Here is a 19,490-nt window from a genome sequence, read left to right as displayed (position 1 = left end):
ATATAAGCCCCGTGTTTCAAGGTGAAAGTTATCAGTTGTTTAACTTCTGTTTCTTAAGCACTCTTTTACAAAGATGTCTTTCACCAACACACCTCGTTTGCCCTGCCTGGCTGTCATCAAAATACAAGCTCGGGCCAGTCCAGACTTGTCTGGGAAGTTGGGTTTAAACACAATCTAGGGTTGGTTCAGACTTGTTTGGGGCATAGCATGGTGGAAGGCAGAAATACCCCTAGCACGGTGGAAGCTAGGGAATATCAGGTAAGATTTCTCCATAAAATAACACAATCTAGGGTTGGCAGTTCATCAATCTAGGGTTGAAAAATAACACGCCCGAGCTCGGGCCAGTCCGGACTTGTCTGGAAAGTTTGGTTGGAGTTGGGTAGTGGCGGCCATCTTGGGGTGGCGGCCATCTTGGATCCATGCGTATCTAGGTAGTCCCTACTACTATCTATCACGAATATTTCGAAAAATCCATCTTGAATATTTGAAAAAAAATTCTTCAAGAATATATAGAGAAAAAATGCATCATGAATACTTGGAAAAAATACATCTTGAATATTTTCAAATTATAACGAATGGTTTTATAGATGTTAAGCCTAAAAGTGTCTGACCTTTCCTATACGTCCTTAAGATTTAAATTGAAATTCCCAATGTAAAAAAAACTCGATGTCTTAGATTAGTGGTGTCTTTGAAGTTTGAGTAACAAATGGTATATAGGGCATAGAACATGGGTTTGATTTATTGGTCTTCCAGTACTAATTTCTGTATTAGTATACTTACGACGGTTTATTTACTTATGCAAAAACGCGATATAGGATTGATTGACGTATAAACAGCTGGTAGTGTGTTCAAACCTTGTTCAATATCTCGATTTACATATTAGAACTGAAAAATAACTTTTAGGTTTTATCGATTCACATGGGTATACGGACTAAACCCTTCCGAGACAAAGAACCCCAGGCATAATCTCCCATTACTGAAATTGTACAAAATCCCCCATCCCCAGACAAAATCCTCGGTTGTTAACTCTATCCGAGAAAAGTGAAAAATCCCCCGATAATTATCCCCATCATAGAAAAAATACAATATCAATATAATCCGAAACACTTCAGCAATCCGGTAATGCAATAGATCAGGCATTGGACTATTTCTAATTAATTCGTTGACTTTCATTCATTTCAAGGGAAAAAATAAGTTCATACCATTCACGGGGTCTCAGGAAACTCTTTGCCAAATTTCAACCTTCTGTTTTGGATAAAGAATGCGCGGTAGGAAATTTGTTTTCACGCTATAGGATAGGCAACTCCCCTATCTCCGACAGCAGCTTATTCTGTATATACTCTATTTTCAGCTTCGGTTGTTAGCACGCGCAAAGTTAGGTCTCTATGTTATGTAGCTTTGTGCGTGCTGACAAGAGACGAAGAAAAAAAAAGGATTATAAATATCCGCGAGATTTTTATCTCAAATGCACGGACCTGTAGGCTTTAGTTTCAAATACGTGCATAGTCGTATGCATTCAATTGGTGGGTCCTTCAAACATTATCAAGGAAAGTTGTGCTATTAAAAATAGCGAAAATTATTTCTTGAGATTCCCAAAAGATTTAGAAACGTAATAAATATTTATAATACTAACTCTAACATCCATCTATAATAGTCTAACTTAGTATTACTTGAAATTTTAAAAGTCACTGGCTCGACTATGAAGTCGACACTCGACAGTCGAGGCACTTCAACTTTTTTCGAATCCTACTAGAATTTCCGCCCATACATTTGAGCTAAAACTCGCGAATATTTTAAATCCAGAGAATCATTATTTTCTTCGTCTCTTGTCATCACGCACAAAGCTACTTTACATAGAGACCCAGCTTTGCGCGTGCTGACAACCCAAGCTGAATCAGATTATAAGCTGTCGTCAGAAATAGGGGAGTTGCCTATCCTATGCCGTGAATACAAATTTCCTCACGCGAATTCTTTATCCATGCTCCTATGGTACCCAGTAGGATAAAAACCCTTGGAAGGAAAAACAGACTGATGGCGAATTCCACTGGGTCCTCCCGGAGCGCTCCCATGGAGCAATAAAAATGAGAGACCCTAATTACGGAAAAACAGTCTTTAACGATCCGGTAACTACTCCTCCCATGTTTATTGCTCCATGGGAGCGCTCCGGGAGGACCCAGTGGAATTCGCCATGAGATCCGCCTTTTTACATAAATAGAAATTGATTTTTAAAATTTTTAGCGGAAGAACCTATGGTAAACATTATATTTTACAATATTACTACAATATTTACATAGAAATATACGAAAAGGTTTCCTCTAAAATAGCGCTTAATAAAAATTATAATATTTTAAAGATGCTAAAACGATTCATAATTTGATATCGCAGCTTTTTGAAGATCATTTCATCACCTAATAGAGAAATTATGAAAGGCAACATATAAACTCTATTATTTGAGTTGTAAAAATGGCATTCTTTAACTTCCGTTTTAAGACTTTTACCCTACTAAACCACATTAAGCCTTTCGAGTGCTCGAGTGGATGGGCATAAATTGGTGCACATCCATCCTCTAAAAAATTACCTGGCCATCGTGTCCGACGACGAAACGTTTATTATTCGTAAAGACTACACATTCTAACTGCTCGAGTGTCTAATTTGTGTGCTCTGTTCCAGAGTTGTTTGATTTAAATCAAGCGATTTTTTTAAAAAAATCATTTGATTAAAATCAAGAATATATTTTTATTTTTAAAAAATGTTTTCTAAGATTCCAAGAAGTAGGTTAAGAAACTCGAGAAGAAACTTAACTAGAAACGACCTATAATTAAAAACAATCACAGTGTTGTTATATTTCAGTTTAAGTTTTTACCAGAACTTCAGTTTGTCTTGCTGGATAGGCTAAGAAATGAAATAGCGGTCAAGCTAGTCTTTTTATACAAGCATTTCAATAGCAGCAATATCCAATAGCTGCTTAAAAGTCATGATTATTTTGCTTGCATGGGGTTAATTTTGACTCAAGACTTTTCATGTTGGTAATTAACTATCTAGTAGTCCAATAAAAATCAAATAAATCAATTAAAATAAAAAAATCCGATTTAAATAAAAAAAATAGATTTTTTGTTTTATTTGAAAAAAAATCAACAACCCTGCTCTGTTCCAAATTGAAGCCACTTTCGACTTTTAGAGAAATGAAACTTCACGTTTCTTAAGTGCCACGCGAAGCGTTCAACAAGACCCTGTCTCACCAAAGTTCATCTTACGGTTTTAAACTTATTTGAAGTTGCTCACAAGTATCACGCTTAAAAAACTTCTCGGTAGGTCAAATATTTGGTCGTCCTACTCTTTGCCTATCACCTCCATCGTTAAATTAAGTTTTTAAGAATGTCTATTTTCAACCAAAAACTAATTTTTACGTTCCTCTCGACGAAAAAATATTTTCACCTATTCCAAGTTTACTATATAAAAGAGACCGCAAACCACTCTTTTTATCACTTAATTTTCATATTCTCCGAACAAGTAAAATGGCTGATAGAGTATTAATTCGTCGTCAAATTGTTGAACTTCATGAGCAAGGTTTTTGTAATCGCGAAATCGCTCGGCAGTTAAATGTTTCACCTACGACAGTGGCTACTTGGATTGACCTCGACAGAAATAACGAGTTTAACGGTGGAGCTGATAGGCAAAGAGGAGGACGACCATGGCTTTAACCAATAGAGAAGTTCGACTAATTGGAAGGACAAGCAGGGCACAGCCATTTCTAACAGCGCGGCTTGTTAGAACGGAACTTGAGCTGCAGACAAGTGTGAGGACCGTACGAAGAGCCTTGGCAAGTCAAGGCCTTCATGGAAGGATCGCGTGTCCTAAAGAAAAGTTGAGCGCCATGAACCGACGAGGGAGGCTAGAATTTTCTCGTTTACAGTTAAATTGGACACTAGAGCAGTGGGAAAGAGTAGTTTTCACGGACGAGAAAAGTTTCGTCGTCGGACATAATGGGCAGGTAATTTCATTTATTGAGATGAATTACAGAATAAGATCAACATAGTTTATTAATATAATTATCAGTGAACTTGAGTATTCAAATATTTATATTTCTTTAATGTTATAAAGATATGGGTGAGGAGACCTGCCTGCACGCGCTACAATGAGCCTTACATCGCCGAGGTCCAACGCAGCGGCCGTTTCTCAATCAACGTTTGGGGCTGGCTATCGGCAACGAATTCCGGGTGTTTGGTTCATATCGAAGGACGGAACAATGCCCAACGATATGTCCAACTCCTGGAGAACGATTGTTTTCCTAGCATATTGGAGCGGTTCCCCGACGGGAACTTCATCTTTATGCACGACCGAGCTCCGATCCACACGGAAAGAGTGACCACTCAAGCTCTGGAAAGGCTTAGTGCGGTTCATGGTTTTACGGTAAATATCTTGTCCCTGTAGTTAACAATGTAATTCATTAGACTGATTTAATCTCTATTTTATACGTTGCAACCGTTAATTTCTCATGAAGGTGATGAATTGGCCTTCAAAAGGTTGTCACTTGAACCCAATCGAAAACCTGTGGGCAGAGATGGTTCGGAAAGTTGACCATGTCAACGTCAGGAACCCTGCTGAGTTGTTGGAAGCGGTACAAAATGCTTGGCGCGATCTCAAGTTGAACGTGGAACTATTCCAGGCGTATCATCATTCAATGCCTAGTAGAGTTCGGGAGGTTTACGAAAACCAGGGATATTGGTCACATTATTAGACCGTTAACTTCGTCAGGTAAAAACTTTAATTGGTTTTGTGTAATTTTTTACATGTTTAGATCTAATATTAGATTTGATTAAAATTTTCTTAAAATCTTGTATTATAAATATCGTAGGAATTATTTATAACGGATAATTATTGGTTTAAGTGGAAAGGTGTCCACACATGTTAATACTGAAATAATAACTGGCGATGTCAACTGTTTTTTCATTGATCAAGTTTTAATAAAAAAAGCATTAAATATAATCGTATAGCTCTTTAAAATTCATTACACAAGTTGCCCTGTGATCTTATTTAAAACCTAATTACTTCCAATAACCGAAATGGCGACATTGAACTGCACGCAAACCTCTATCGCGTTTTTAGCAAAAGTAAATAAACCGTCAAAAGTATACTACAACCGGAAACAATACTCGAAAACCAACAAATCAAACCCGCGTCCTAAAGTGTTATCTAAACCATTTATTACTCAAACTTGAAAGACACCACTAATCTAAGACAACAAGTTTAATTTTAAACTCGAAATTTTAATTTAAATCACAAGGACGCCTACGGAAACCTCAGTAGCTTGTATGCTTAACATCTATAATTGCTTAACATCTATAGTTACTATTTGACTGATAATCTACTCCGAGTCCAAACAGCTTTACCTAGAGGTATTTGACTGATAATCTACTCCGAGTCCAAACAGCTTTACCTAGAGGTATGAAATTTTGCAGGGACGGTACTCAAAGGCAGTAGGCGGGCTCTTAGATTTTTTTCAATTCCTCATCGTCTTGAAAAATGGCGGCGTCTACGTGTTTCAACCGAATCTATAACATTTAAAACACTGGTTCCCAATTTCCGTAAGACTGACTTCATGTCTTTTGAAGCTCGATTTGCCACCTTCGTTTAAAATGGCGGCCTGAAATGTAATAATATATCTCGATGGGCAACGCCGGTTGTTTTTTTTGCTACTCTGTAAATACTAAAGATTGAAGATGGATTTTCTATTCTAAATATTCAAGTTGGAATTCTCCCAAATATTCATGATATAATCTCAGTAAAACTTCATCTGCGAAAAAATACATAAATAAAATAAAATTTCCATCCGAAAAACCTTGGAGAAGCTTCAACCTTTGAGAGGGCAAGAAAATGGTATTTAACTCTTTACATGGGCGCCCGTTAAATTTCCCATTTCAAGTAAAAAATCCAAGGCGTCTTAGATTATTGTGTAAATCTAAGTGTCCCTCTATCCATATAGATTATGAAACGTAAACTTTAAACTACAAAAGAATAATATCAAATTATTTAAGGGCAAATAGTCAAGGTTAATAATGGAAGCAGACTCAATTTAGTTTTTTGCCAAATTAACGATAGTAAAATTGAGGTATTAAATTCTCAATGTCACAAACCAAGGCTACTACCGACTATATTATAGCAGGAAAAGTATGGGCTATTGAGTCTGATTGTTTTCCGATGATCCTTGAAACTGCTCTACTCTAAGCTAAAAAATATATAGAGCAACCTTCATACGCTGAAACACGACACAATTGCAAACGCTGTGATTTTTATCGTTTGTAGGGCCTCTCTCTTTTTTTTGCTCTATGTTCCAAAAACAGCCATAATTTTCTAAAAACCAAATTCTTAAGTAAAGTTTAAAGGGATAGTTATCACGTTTAAAATGTGCTGGGAATAAGAAAACTTGCAAGAGTAAAGCCGAGAAAGCGGGAAATACGTTAAAATTATCCACGTCGTAAAATATTTTCATGTCATAAGAACTTGCGAATAATTTAACCTGTAGATATATATATTATTATAATTCAAACCATTCTCATCCACTTTGAATTGAACAATATGTCTTCTCAACCATCCTCATGAATTTGCCGTCGAAATATTACTCCCACAATATTATTTTCAGAGCCTTTCTCAACATCCAATTCTCAAGCGTCCAAACATTAATTACCGAACGTCAAATAAGTTCTGTTACACCTCTATTTTAGTCATGCCACCTATTTTGCTCCATAAACTATCTCTGTTACACCTGTATTTTAGTCATGCCACCTATTTTGCTCCTTAAACTTTCTCAAAGTATATTCATGAAACACTGTCCATCATTCAATACCACGGCTCGTCCAACTTTTAATAGCGATTCAACACATGACGCCGTCTGCCGTAAAATATCCGTCAAAAGAATTATCCCCAAATATCCACCCACTGTATAAGCAACTAGTAAATCATTAAAAATCTTTAAACATATCCAAATCTCTAAATATTTAGACGTTTACAAACCGCCACCAACAACCCTCCACTTCCCAAGACTGAGTCTAATTCATAAGTTCCCATTTCTCATATGTCAGTGTGGACCTAAGAATACTTGGGCTGGAACATCTTGTTTTTCTAATCGTAATGTTTTACTACTGAGCTAAGTTGGAAATAGAAGAAATAAATAATCGTTAGGCTTATTTGCTATTGTTTTGAACGTCACGTTTTTTGTCAGAACTTTTGATTTTCTGAACTGATTTACAATTTGAAAACAGTTTCGGATTCTACGTGACAAGACGCGTGCAACGATAGCATTGTTGATCCATTTTAAGCATTGTTTCGTAACGTCATTATCGGGGGGCTTTACTATTTCCGCTATGGCTTACGCCCTATTAGCGCCACAGTGTCATTTGTAATTTTCAAATAATTTTGAGAAATAAACCTATTTAGAAAGTCCTATTTTGTTACTCTAGCTCAAATAGGAACAAAATGGTGCCCAAATGAAAATGTCCAGAAACTTTTGTCCGGGACTGTACTTTCTCAAAATTAGCTCATCCTTTGCTCACAAATCCTTATTATTTCACTTACTTCTACGTGTATGATTACTGGTAGAGATTTCGCTCCACGAGTTTGAAAAATGCCGATTCTCTTCTCAAATTGTTTGAAGGCTTCAAAAGTTCTTTCCTCGCCCTAAAAAATTAATAAAGATATGATATGAGAAAATGCATAAGCCTAAATGATAAAGGGAGGTTGAAAAGGAAAATGACGTTTTTATAAAAGTTTCTACTAATTATAAGACCTATGCGCATAATGAAATATCCAGGAAATTGTTTTCTAATAAATTAAAATTCAAAATCGATTCACAATGTTTCACTATGCTGATATGTTTGATAATTATCAGAATAATAAATAAAAATAACTTGATTTTCCTTTTCAACTTCCCTTGAATGAACCTCAGCAGACCTTAAGCGTAAGTTCTACTTCTGACAGAGCAATAAGTACTTGCACAAACTTTTCTAAGTTTCTCTTGCACTCTTCGTAGGATTTTGTTCCAATTGTAAGACGAAACTCCAAGACAAACTATTTTTAAATATATTCGAAGCAAAAACATTCAAAACATGATGTACATACATATAAAAACAGGAAGAACGTAATATACAACTTTCCAATGATCAAAACAGTGATACTTGTCGATTAGTGCGCTGAAATCAAATTCCTTATTTGAATGAAGAAATTGTGTTCGATTTGTGAATGTCTCCCTTAAAATTGCTCTAATTGAACACCAGTCTCTGTCCTTTTGATTGCAGTCTTTTTTTAGCTTAGCAAGGAGCTCTACTTCCTTATTTTTGACAAAGGGTTGCCAGTGAAGTTCTGCCTTGAGTAACTTAAACGAACAATAGCTTTTAACTTTTCAAGCTCGTGTTTAAAACACAGCACACGAATACTCCTATCTTACCTTGCATTACTTTTCATTACAGTTTTAGTTTTGTTATTTAATGATTTTTGCCCATTATTTAAGCTCTCTTCATTTTATTTCGATGTGAACGCGTTATGTTCATCAGTAACGCTGTTATTTAAATCAATTTTAGCAAGTTTCAGAAACCATTTGGGTCTTTGGAATCACATTTCCTCTTTCCTCTTTCTTTCCTTATTCGTAAGCTCAGCGACTTAGTAAATTGCCTCTAAATAAAGATTACTTAAATTATTCAAAATATCAGATGAAAAACTATCACATTAAATCCGGCAATTTGAATCAGGGTCGTCAAGAGTGTTTGATAACCCAGGCAGAGATAAAATGAACGAATTTCCCCCCTCCCGGCGCCCCTAAAAGTAAAGGCCGAGGGACAACTGACCCAGTCACCCATCCCGGCAGTTGCTGATTTGAATTATCTCACTAACATAAGCTGTTGTTCCGCTCCTTTCCAATGAGGGATACTTTTGCACCATTGACAAACCAATATTTCTGTAGGCGCATTTATTCGAACAATCGGGATACTTAACATAGAGAACAGCACATTCAGAAATAAACGTGTCCCCACATAGGCGTAGAGTTCTATAGGCCCGTGGGGCGCGAGCCCCCAAAAAGTTTAGAAGTGGCCACGGGCCCCTCCAAAAATTTGTCATCCATAATACCGAAATCATGAAGATAGTGACCTCATAAAAATAATTTTTGCGTTTAACTGACCGCAAAAAAACCATTAAAACCACTACAGAGCAGTGTTTTCCGAACAGAGTAGTTTTATTTTGTTCTGTAAAATGTGAACAAGACGACCCAAGGGCTGGGCCATAATAGTAGCCACATCGTTAACAACTTAGTTATTCTTACTTCAATAAATTCACTTATGTTATAATTGAAATAGTGCGACATAAACAGAGAATTTGAAATTTACTTCTGTTATATTTGTAATAGTGCGACATAAACAGAAAACTTGAAATTTACTTATGTTATAATTGTTATAACCCGGTTCCGAGAAGCTTTTGCTTTTAAAATTCCCCACGATTTCTTTGAATGTTGATATAGGGGAGTGGGATTGAAAGCGTGAAATACTTGTCGACGGGTGATAGGAATTTTAAAGGGAGTAATAAACCTTCCATTTTAAGGCTATACCATAATCCTCTCACTCTCGCTTGAAACATAGAGCAAATGTGAACCAAACAATGCTTAACCTTACTAGTTAAATTTAATGCAATGCTTAATCATCTCATATTAACTCTTACTTCAATGACGAACGAAAAATATCACCTCACCACAATCCTCTCCCATCAGCTCCCATTGACTCTCCCTTCAATGAGGAAAGAAAAATTTTATACTGCCAAAGGCAGTACAGAGATACTCCTATAATGCCACCGCCAACAAGGCAGGTCATACTAATGTCCACATCGTAGATGCATATCATACGATGTGGCTAAAAAGTGTAGTTTCTAAGAGATTTTTTTTCCATTTCGTTGAAAAAGTGAATTAACGGTCAAGTCAGCAGCGGCTGGCAGCCCATCCTAACCAGATTGGCTGGTTTTCATGGTTTTCACGTGAAATAAATTTAGATACTACAACAATTTCGTTGACCGTTGACACAAATAATGGAAGGAATGAGGGATGGGATTGAAAAGTGCAACTGGTCTTCTGAAAATAACCCGTTTTTTGCATGCTCTAGTCTAGTATAGTCTGAAGGTGCCTTTGTGCCTGGAGGAGCTACACGATATTCTCCAACTCCTGGGAAAGAACCCCCCCTTTATGCGGAGGATTATAATTCGGTAGGGCGGCGATCCTTCCGCTTTAAGAACCGATTTACCAGGTACATAAAAAGGAACTAATATAAAGACTGAATATTCTTTAGTTAAAACTATACACAATACCAAAGATTTTTTGGGGGAGCGAGGCACGAAGATCTTATCAATCTGGGTAGCTTTTGCTTAGACTATTTAAGACGCCGTGTATCTGTTTTTTACGAGGATTTTATTCTGTTCTCGTGGCTACGTCGAGCGCAGCCGCTGGAGGGTCGGGAATCGGGATACCGCCGATACCTAGCCGAGGCTTAGTGTAGTTTTCGAGTCTACTATTATTCACAGAGCTATTTTTCTGTTGAAATTAAAAAAATTCTTATAATATTTAGTTGAAGACTTGTTAAATGACTCGAAATTTTCGAAACTTGAGCTTTAAAACGTTGAATATAATATTACGACTAACGAACGACACCGCAAATTTGCCTACCGAGCTTCCTGGTTATGTCGACGGCGAGGTCGAGTCGAGGTCCCATGCAAGAAAATAGTAATAGCCGTCGCCGATTGGTCTGGCGTTAAAGAGGCTATCTACGGTTAGGGGACTTATGATTGGTTAAAAGCTTTTTTGTTCGTCTGTTTAGTTTTTACTTCGAGAATGTCATGAAATATATGGCCAAAGCCATGGAAAATTGGGACTTACGTACTTTGTGTGAAGCATAATCCGCTTTTGGAATAGTGCGACGAATGTAAGGCCAGGGATACTAGATGCTTTAAGAGGGATTTGATGGGAGACAGAAATTGCGAAAGAGTTATCGGCGTGTCATGCGCAGTACAGTCTACCGGACTTCTAGATTTTAGTGCAATTCAAAGCCGAATCAAGGATGATGGCGGCAGGATGCGAAATCTGAGAGAAATAGGCGCGCTGTGGAACGGCTTAGGTCCGGTGGAACGCAATAAATGGGGGAATACTCGGAAAAGGAATTCAATTTGTCCTCGATAGGGAAAAACAAGACGGCGCGCATTATAGATACCCGTTAAAAAACCCTCTGCCGCACTCTCGTCTGAACGTACGTTAAAGGCTCGGGCTGATAATCCTTCTTTAAACATCTACTACCCCTGTTAAGGTGCGGCGCTGGTAAAACTCCATAGAGTTGATAAACAATTTTCAAAATGTTTTTCGAGGCACAAGTATAAATTAGTCTTATGGGTTAAGTCGCTAATATGGTTTTCTAAGTTGGTGATTTTCCCGAGTTTTGAAAGTGGTCTCGAAATTTTTGTAAGCATTTTTACATTCGCCTTGTAATGCTTAAATACGGATAAATTTGTTTTAAAACGGCCAAGATTATCTTTAGAGGAAAACATATTACATGGATATACTTAATAAATATAATATATAATGTAGTATATATAAATTTAGAACTTAATATTCGTTAGGAATTTATATACATCATATGCATCATATGCATCATATGCATGCATCATGCATGATGCTATCTATGTATTGGTCCAGGCCGGTTGGGCCGGGCCCCACCAAACATTTTCGAAACTCTACGCCTATGTGTCCCCATATCCATTATCTTCTAACGTTCCAGTTTCTAAAGCGCACAACATGATGGGAGAAAATTTAGGCAATTCAAAACCCTACATGTAAAAAAAAATAATTTTAAAAATAAACATTTTAGAAATTAATTTTAATAGACATAGCATCCACGGATAACAAAATAATGTTAAAAACGAAAGCATCATTTATAAATATCCCCCAAAAAAAGAAATATAAGCTGTCCATTAATATCTAAACTCTATGTGCCATAAAAAGATATTAAGTTTAACGAACCTTAAAGAATGTTGATTCAGTAGTATCTTTTTCCACTTCGATAATAGTTCTTTGTGTTTCATCTCCCGGAATCGAATTTTTTGCACTAGTCACGTCACTTTTTGAACTACCATTAACTTAAAATTGCTTGGTTAAAATTTTCTCCATTGGTTTTGAATTTTGAATGTTGATAATAGGCACTGGCGGTGAGGCATCTGCTTGAAGTGAGTCTGAAGCGATCAATCCAATTGACACTTCATTTGAATTTTTATCTGCGTCCATCTTAGGTAACGAATCAACTTTTTCTGGAACTACTAGAAAATTGTTAACAATTAAGCTATAGATTTAGACCTAGTAATGTTACCTTTTTCGTGTTTAGTAGGTAAGCATCCGCAGTATATGCACTTATTGTCATCTGAAGAACTTGGCTTTTCATAATCTTCACATTCGCCTTTACATTCTTTACATTCCCCCTATAGCATCCTTCTGTCCAGCATTTTAAACCTACATTTGTTTTAACAGCAATTACTCTGACACTATTTTAAAATCTTTATTTTTAAATTCAATTTAAGCTTTAAAATTGTTTAAAATTATTGGTGGATAGAATAATATATGATATAAGATCATTTGATTCCCACCTTTGAACTTAAAATCTAGTATTATTTAAGTGTTCAATGAAACAAGTATATTTGCTCACTATATAATTATTTGGTCCGAAGGTCCTAGTTGCTAATGGCCAGGGATTCTCCAAATCAAACCTTCTAACTACACTTCTGAGACTAGAAAATTCTACATGAAAGCTATTCAAATGCGGAACGTAAATTGATTTCTTAACCTCCCTGATGAGAAAGAGATGACATTTTTGAGAAGGTATTATTTCATCAATTATCGCAAATGATGGTGCCTTGTTGGACAAATTTGAAGTAACGATGCGTATCCCAGGTCTATATAGATGACCATGCACACACAGCTCTTTTAAAACTAAAATACTTGCAATGGGGGTTCATTTTCAGCTTCTAGACATGGGGCAATCAATATTTTTGTATCTCTGTCGAGATCGGTAACCTGAATTTCACGAGAAACTTTGAACTCATCACAGCTATACAGAAAATTTTCATTTGGAGAACCCAATGTATTACTTTGAAAATAGCAACTTCGCAGAAGATGATAACGACTCATACTGAGTGCAATATTTTTAAAAGAACCCCATTTGCGACCCTTAAACACATTGAAATGCGCCTCAAATCGCATACACCATTGATGACGTAACGGTCCAAAACGTTCTAACTGTCTAGGAAAATGAATAAGGTAATGGAACTTGGGGGTGAGATTAATGTCAGGATATTCGATTAAAAACATTTTGTGATGGTCACTTATGGCTGTTGCTAATTCTGTGGAACTTTCCTTCATAGCGTAAGGACTTGTACTTAAGAAAGTTATTCTAGCTAATAAGTTAAAGCAGAGAAGCTTTTTCTCATTGGGTGGCACTTTAGTTGCTAAAATGAAAGGCAGTATTTCTAAAAGCGTAAGGCAAGAGGATGCAGTTAAAGATATGTGACCCTTCCTAGAAAGCGCCTGGGGATCAATCAAAGTTGGTTTGGAGTTTGATTCTAAATAACAGTAATCGTAACATTCCAATTGCGTATTAAACCACTGTAAAGTAAAACATTTCTCCACAATAACAAAATGAGTCAACATGGCCTTAATCTCTAATAAGACAATGCCTTCCAAAAGCACGTGCATTGGGTCATGAATCGCTGTATCTAAACTAACATTATCGAGATCTAATTGAGCGGATTTACGGTTTATCCCATAGGCTTTACTCCAATCTTTTCTATTTGCCTTAGTTTTTATTTCGTCTAATATTTCACACATTTCTAAATGGTCCTCTGTGGTTCTTAGGGTAAACTCATCTTCTCTAAATTTCTCAAATATATCTGGCCTTTCGCCTAAACAAGTTCGGCAACATTTCTTTGCGAATGCCACTCCTTTTAACCACCAGAGTTGGTTAAAACAGGTGTATCAGCAGGGGTTCAAACGAGTAATGCTTTAAAAATTGTACCATTGCCTAAAAGATCTATCCCATGCTGAAATTCATTCATTGTCACAATGAAATCTGATAAGATACTATTCATTCCTACTTTCCTGATATCATCGGACTTTGCAATCGCTAGAAGCTGTTTCACATGTAGCCTGGAGCGAAACTGGGGGGGAATATTTGCTATATCATAGGAGAATATAGTTAGTTTGTGAATTTTTCTATGGGTGCCAATAGGGTTAACTGTCTCAATATCGTCCACGTGAAGAATAATTTGAAGACAAAGATTTAGACATTTCGTGTTCTTTAAAATATAGAGCATCACACCAGTCTTTCATTACGTTGTTATCACTACCATGAGAATTAAGAACCCAAAAATTTACATCAGGAACCTTAACCAAAGACTTAAGGCTCTCTAAAAACGGTACAGAATACCCATAAAAGTCACATGATTGTAGCCGTCCTTTAACCTTTTTTACCCGTCTTCCCAGATACACTGATTCAACATCTAACAACTGAAATTTACCTTTGTAAAACTTCTTTCGAGACTCATTAGCTAGGAACAATTTTGAAATACTACTAAAATCAAATCAACTAATTTTAATTAAAATACCTAGGCCACTGGTCCAGTTTTAAAAAAATCCTTATTTCCCTCACTGATCCATCTATCCTTCAAGCTTTTACAATCACCCATTGCATTATGCTCACCATGAATTAATTAAGGGATAGCGTTAGTTAATCCATGAACTCACTAATCTGCCTAAGTAAGGCAACTTAAGCCTTGGTCGAAACTAACATCTAAAATATAAATAAAAAGTGTATCTTAAATAAAGAATTTCAACCGAGACACACAATTGAACAAAAATTAGACCCACCAGTGAAGTTTTTAAAAATTTTAGTGTTATAGTTATTGAAAAATATCAAGTTAAAGATTCAAGGCGGTGAAATGGCAATTTAGCGTCGTCTACTGTAGACCAATTAGCGTCGTCTGCTGCCCCAGTAGAACGAGTGTTCCGCGTTCGAGTCGGTTCGAGGTAGATTCGTCGGTTTATGGTCCAGTCGGTAGTTACGACTAAAATCCGACTCTTATCCAACTTCAGTTGCCAACTCCGCTTTGCAGTCGGCCGTGAGAACAATAAAATAGAGTTGGCTGATAGTTGTCTTTAAGTCGGTTAATGTAATGAAAGATTAGGTCGGCTGCTCGACTCGTTACCAACTAACATGCGTTTCTATCAAATAAAGGATAACAACAAGGGTCTAGAGGTCGACATATCCGACGGCCTACCGATCACACTGAACATTTCTGATTTTGTTGTAATGAAGCTTCTTCCGCGATTGAGTCGGTTCGAGGTGCATTCTTCGCTTTATGGCCTAGTCAGCACTTAGGACTAAAGTCCGCCTCTTATCCAACTTCAGATACCAGCTCCGCTTTAAAGTCGGCCGTGAGAACAAACAAAAAGAGTTGGCTGATAGTTACATTTTATGTCGGTTGGAGTAAGAAAGGACTAGTTCGGCTGCTCAACTCCTTACCAACTAACATGGGTTTTTATCAAAATAACAACAATTAAGGGACAAGAGGTCGGCATATCCGACTACCTACCGATCATACTAAAGATTTCAGATTTAGTTATAATGAAGCTTCTTCCGCGTTTGAGTCGGTTCGAGGTAGATTCGTCGGTTTATGGTCTAGTCGGCACTTACAACTGAAGTCCGACTCTTATCCAACTTCAGATACTAGCTCCGCTTTGAAGTCGGCCGTGAGAACAAACAAAATGATAATTAAGTTGGCTGATAGTTACATTTTATGTCGGTTGGTGTAAGAAAGGATTAGGTCGGCTGCTCAACTCCTTACCAACTAACATGGGTTTTTATCAAAATAACAACAAGGGACAAGAGGTCGGCATATCCGACTTCCTAGCGATCATAGTAAAGATTTCAGATTTAGTTATAATGAAGCGTCTTCCGCCTTTGAGTTGGTTCGAGGTAGATTCATCGGTTTATGGTCTAGTCGGCACTTACAACTAAAATCCGACTCTTATCCAACTTCAGATACCAGCACCGCTTTAAAGTCGGCCGTGAGAACAAACAAATAGAGTTGGCTGATAGTTTCATTTTTTTTTCGGTTGGTGTAAGAAAGGATTAGGTCGGCCGCTCAACTCCTTACCAACTAACATGGTTTTTTTTATCAAAATAACAACAAGGCACAAGAGGCTGCATATCCGACTACCTACCGATCATACTAAAGACTTCAGATTTAGTTATAATGAAGCTTCTTCCGCGTTTGAGTTGGTTCGAGGTAGATTCTTCGGTTTATGGTCTAGTCGGCACTTACAACTAAAATCCGACTCTTATCCAACTTCAGATACCAGCACCGCTTTAAAGTCGGCCGTGAGAACAAACAAATAGAGTTGGCTGATAGTTACATTTTTTTTCGGTTGTTGTAAGAAAGGATTTGGTCGGCTGCTCAACTCCTTACCAACTTACATGGGTTTCTTATCAAATAACAACAAGGGTCGAGAGGTTGGCATATCCGACTACCTACCGATCAATACTAAACATGTCAAATTTCGTTATAATGAAGCTTCTTCCGCGTTGAGTCGGTTCGAGGTAGATTTGTCGGTTTATGGTCTAGTTGGCACTTACAACGGAAATCCGACTTTTATCCAACTTCAGATGCTAACTCCGCTTTGCAGTCGGCCTTGACAACAATAGAATAGAGTAGTCTGATAGTTACATTTTAAGTCGGTTAATGTAATGAAGGATTATGTTGGCTTCTCGACTCCTTACCAACTAAAATGCGTTTTTATTAAAGTGCACTAGTGTAACAACGGTTTAAGATTATCTTAAACATTAAAATAAATATAATTAATATTATATATTTTCTTTGATAATTATTAACCTTATTGCGCGTTACATTTAAAAATAACTATTGAACATTCTTGAGAGACTAGACTAATATTGGCGTTTGAAATGAAGTATACGCCCATTGTTGTCTTACTCCAATCGGTACATAAGGTTTCGAATCTTAGTAATGGATAATAACAGCACAATTGCGTGAACCTTTGGTGGAAACTGCACCATTGGGAAACTAGAAGTTTCTTGTAACCCTAGCCGATCGCTAACCTTAACGATGATGAAGGAGTAGAAGCCAGTAAGTACACACTGGTGTCCATGTGGGATGGAAAAAAGACCAGATGAAAGTGGTGTTTAGAAGACAGTAACTACAACCCTTAAAGCCGACCATAAACAAGCCAAAAGCCGACCATAAACAATCCATAAAGCCAACCATAAACAATCCACAAAACCGACCAAAAACAATCCATAAAGCCGACCATAAACAAGTCGTAAAGCCTACCATAATCAAGTCTTAAAGCCGACCCTAAACAAGCCATAAAGCCGACCATAAACAATCCGTAAAGCCGACCATAAACAATCCGTAAAGCCTACCATAAATAATCCGTAAAGCCGACCATAAACAATCCACAAAGCCGACCATAAACAATCCATAAAGCCTACCATAATCAAGTCGTAAAGCCGACCCTAATTAAGCCATAAAGCCGATCATAAACAATCCATAAAGCCTACCATAAACAAGCCATAAAGCCGACCACAAACAAGCCATAAAGCCGACCACAAACAAGCCATCAATCCGACAAATAACAGTCGATAAAGCCGACCGCAATTAGATTAATAATCCGACCATAACCAGATAACAAAGCCGACTTCTTGTTTGATAATGTAAGAGCTGGTCACGCTTACTTTTTAGAGTCGGTTAAAGTGCTGGCAAAATTTCTACAGCCGGAAGTCGGGCCAACGCTTAAAGCGGAAATCTGCTCAATATTGCCCCTTGACTTATACTTCACCTCTAGACACCAAAAAAAGAGAGAAAATGTGCTGCCACCTATAACTTTAAAATTTCGTTTATGAGCAGGGCTATTTTTTGGTACCAGTCCTGGAAATAAGCTTATTTTCGTTCACCTTCACCCCTCCCCCACTCCCCACCACGCCAATTCCACAGCAGACGATGTTTGGGTTTCAGGACAGAAACTCGATTTAGTAGTAGATAAAAATATTTCGTTTATCATGAAAAAAACCGAAAATGAACTGTTTTCCATTGTTAAATGTGAATGTGGAGACGCTTCGCTAACGTAAATAAAATACATAAAGGCAAAGTTTATTAAAATTTTTATTTTAATCCTTTTTGGCTAAATTGAAGAATAGCCCCTGCTCTTCCAAACATAATAAATCATATACCAAAAGAAAGCTTACGCCTTCCTCTATTCATTGCACACCATTATAATCAGCGCAAACAATAATTAACATTAACATTAAAAACTAATTATATATATACAGGGTGTTTCTGAAAAGTCCATCACAAATTAAGGGGCGTGTTTATGGAACCAAACTGAGCGGAAAGTACCAAAGAACATGGGGTGTACAACATTTTGTTACGGAGATATGGCCTTCCAAACATTCGCCCCTAAAACAAGGAAATATCCAAAAATGAGGAGTAACACTTAAGACCGACTAACCAGCTTGTTTAAAATTACTAGACAATTTCAATAGCCTTTAATCGAACAATTGATTTCTACCTTTACTAATCAGAAGCGTATAAATGAGTAGAAGTATGCCTACGGTGGTAATGTAAAATTAATCCCAAGTGACATGATGTTTCAAGATCTTCCCAGCACCAAGTAAAATGGTTCTGATTGAAGGGACTTTTATTAGCACAGCGTAAACAACGTTATTTTCAGGAATTAGTCCAAATGTCCACGGGCGGCATTACAAAAACGAGGCAGTATTTCGAATGATACTTGGACATGTTGGAAGATCCCTGGCTTGTTCCTGTTATCTCAAACCGTAAAGAGCTACGCAAATCTTCATCATCACGGACAACACTCTTGTACGTTAGGTATGACCTTGAGAAAACCTAAAAGGACATCTCGAATGTATTTGAAAAACCCATCTCCAATTAAGGGGCGTGTTGTTTGTTTCCAACAGAGTAAACTCGCCCAGAGAACAATTACAATGCAGAGCCACGTTTCGGCGTTAATGGCCCACAAAGGTGGTCCCAAACAAAAGAACAAACTTTAATTTGTTTCGTTCAGTAAGTATTTCATGTGTCATAGATAAAACGCCATGATTAATGCACAAAGAAATAGGCATACTTCTACTCATTTATACGCTTCTGATTAGTAAAGGTAGAAATCAATTGTTCGATTAAAGGCTATTGAAATTGTCTAGTAATTTTAAACAAGCTGGTTAGTCGGTCTTAAGTGTTACTCCTCATTTTTGGATATTTCCTTGTTTTAGGGGCGAATGTTTGGAAGGCCATATCTCCGTAACAAAATGTTGTACACCCCATGTTCTTTGGTACTTTCCGCTCAGTTTGGTCCCATAAACACGCCCCTTAATTTGTGATGGACTTTTCAGAAA

At 37.1% G+C, this 19,490-nt stretch overlaps 1 long non-coding RNA gene across 1 annotated transcript; it reads right to left on the bottom strand.

The window, feature by feature from the left end:
- Nucleotides 1–7,946: 7,946 nt before the first annotated feature.
- On the bottom strand, nucleotides 7,947–12,246 carry LOC149664090 (uncharacterized). The gene is made up of 3 exons (XR_016368449.1): nucleotides 12,038–12,246; nucleotides 8,144–8,666; nucleotides 7,947–8,064 (listed from the first exon to the last, which is right to left on the bottom strand). It is a non-coding gene; the product is annotated as an uncharacterized LOC149664090 (long non-coding RNA).
- Between the last annotated feature and the right edge of the window lie 7,244 nt (nucleotides 12,247–19,490).

Source organism: Phalangium opilio, unplaced genomic scaffold (assembly GCF_054372755.1).
Source record: "Phalangium opilio isolate 3A_F unplaced genomic scaffold, DU_Popi_V2 ptg000061l_1, whole genome shotgun sequence".
In the NCBI taxonomy this organism is placed as follows: domain Eukaryota; kingdom Metazoa; phylum Arthropoda; class Arachnida; order Opiliones; family Phalangiidae; genus Phalangium; species Phalangium opilio.
The sequence above is the reverse complement of the archived record's forward strand: the minus strand, read 5'-3'. Positions and strand labels throughout refer to the sequence as shown.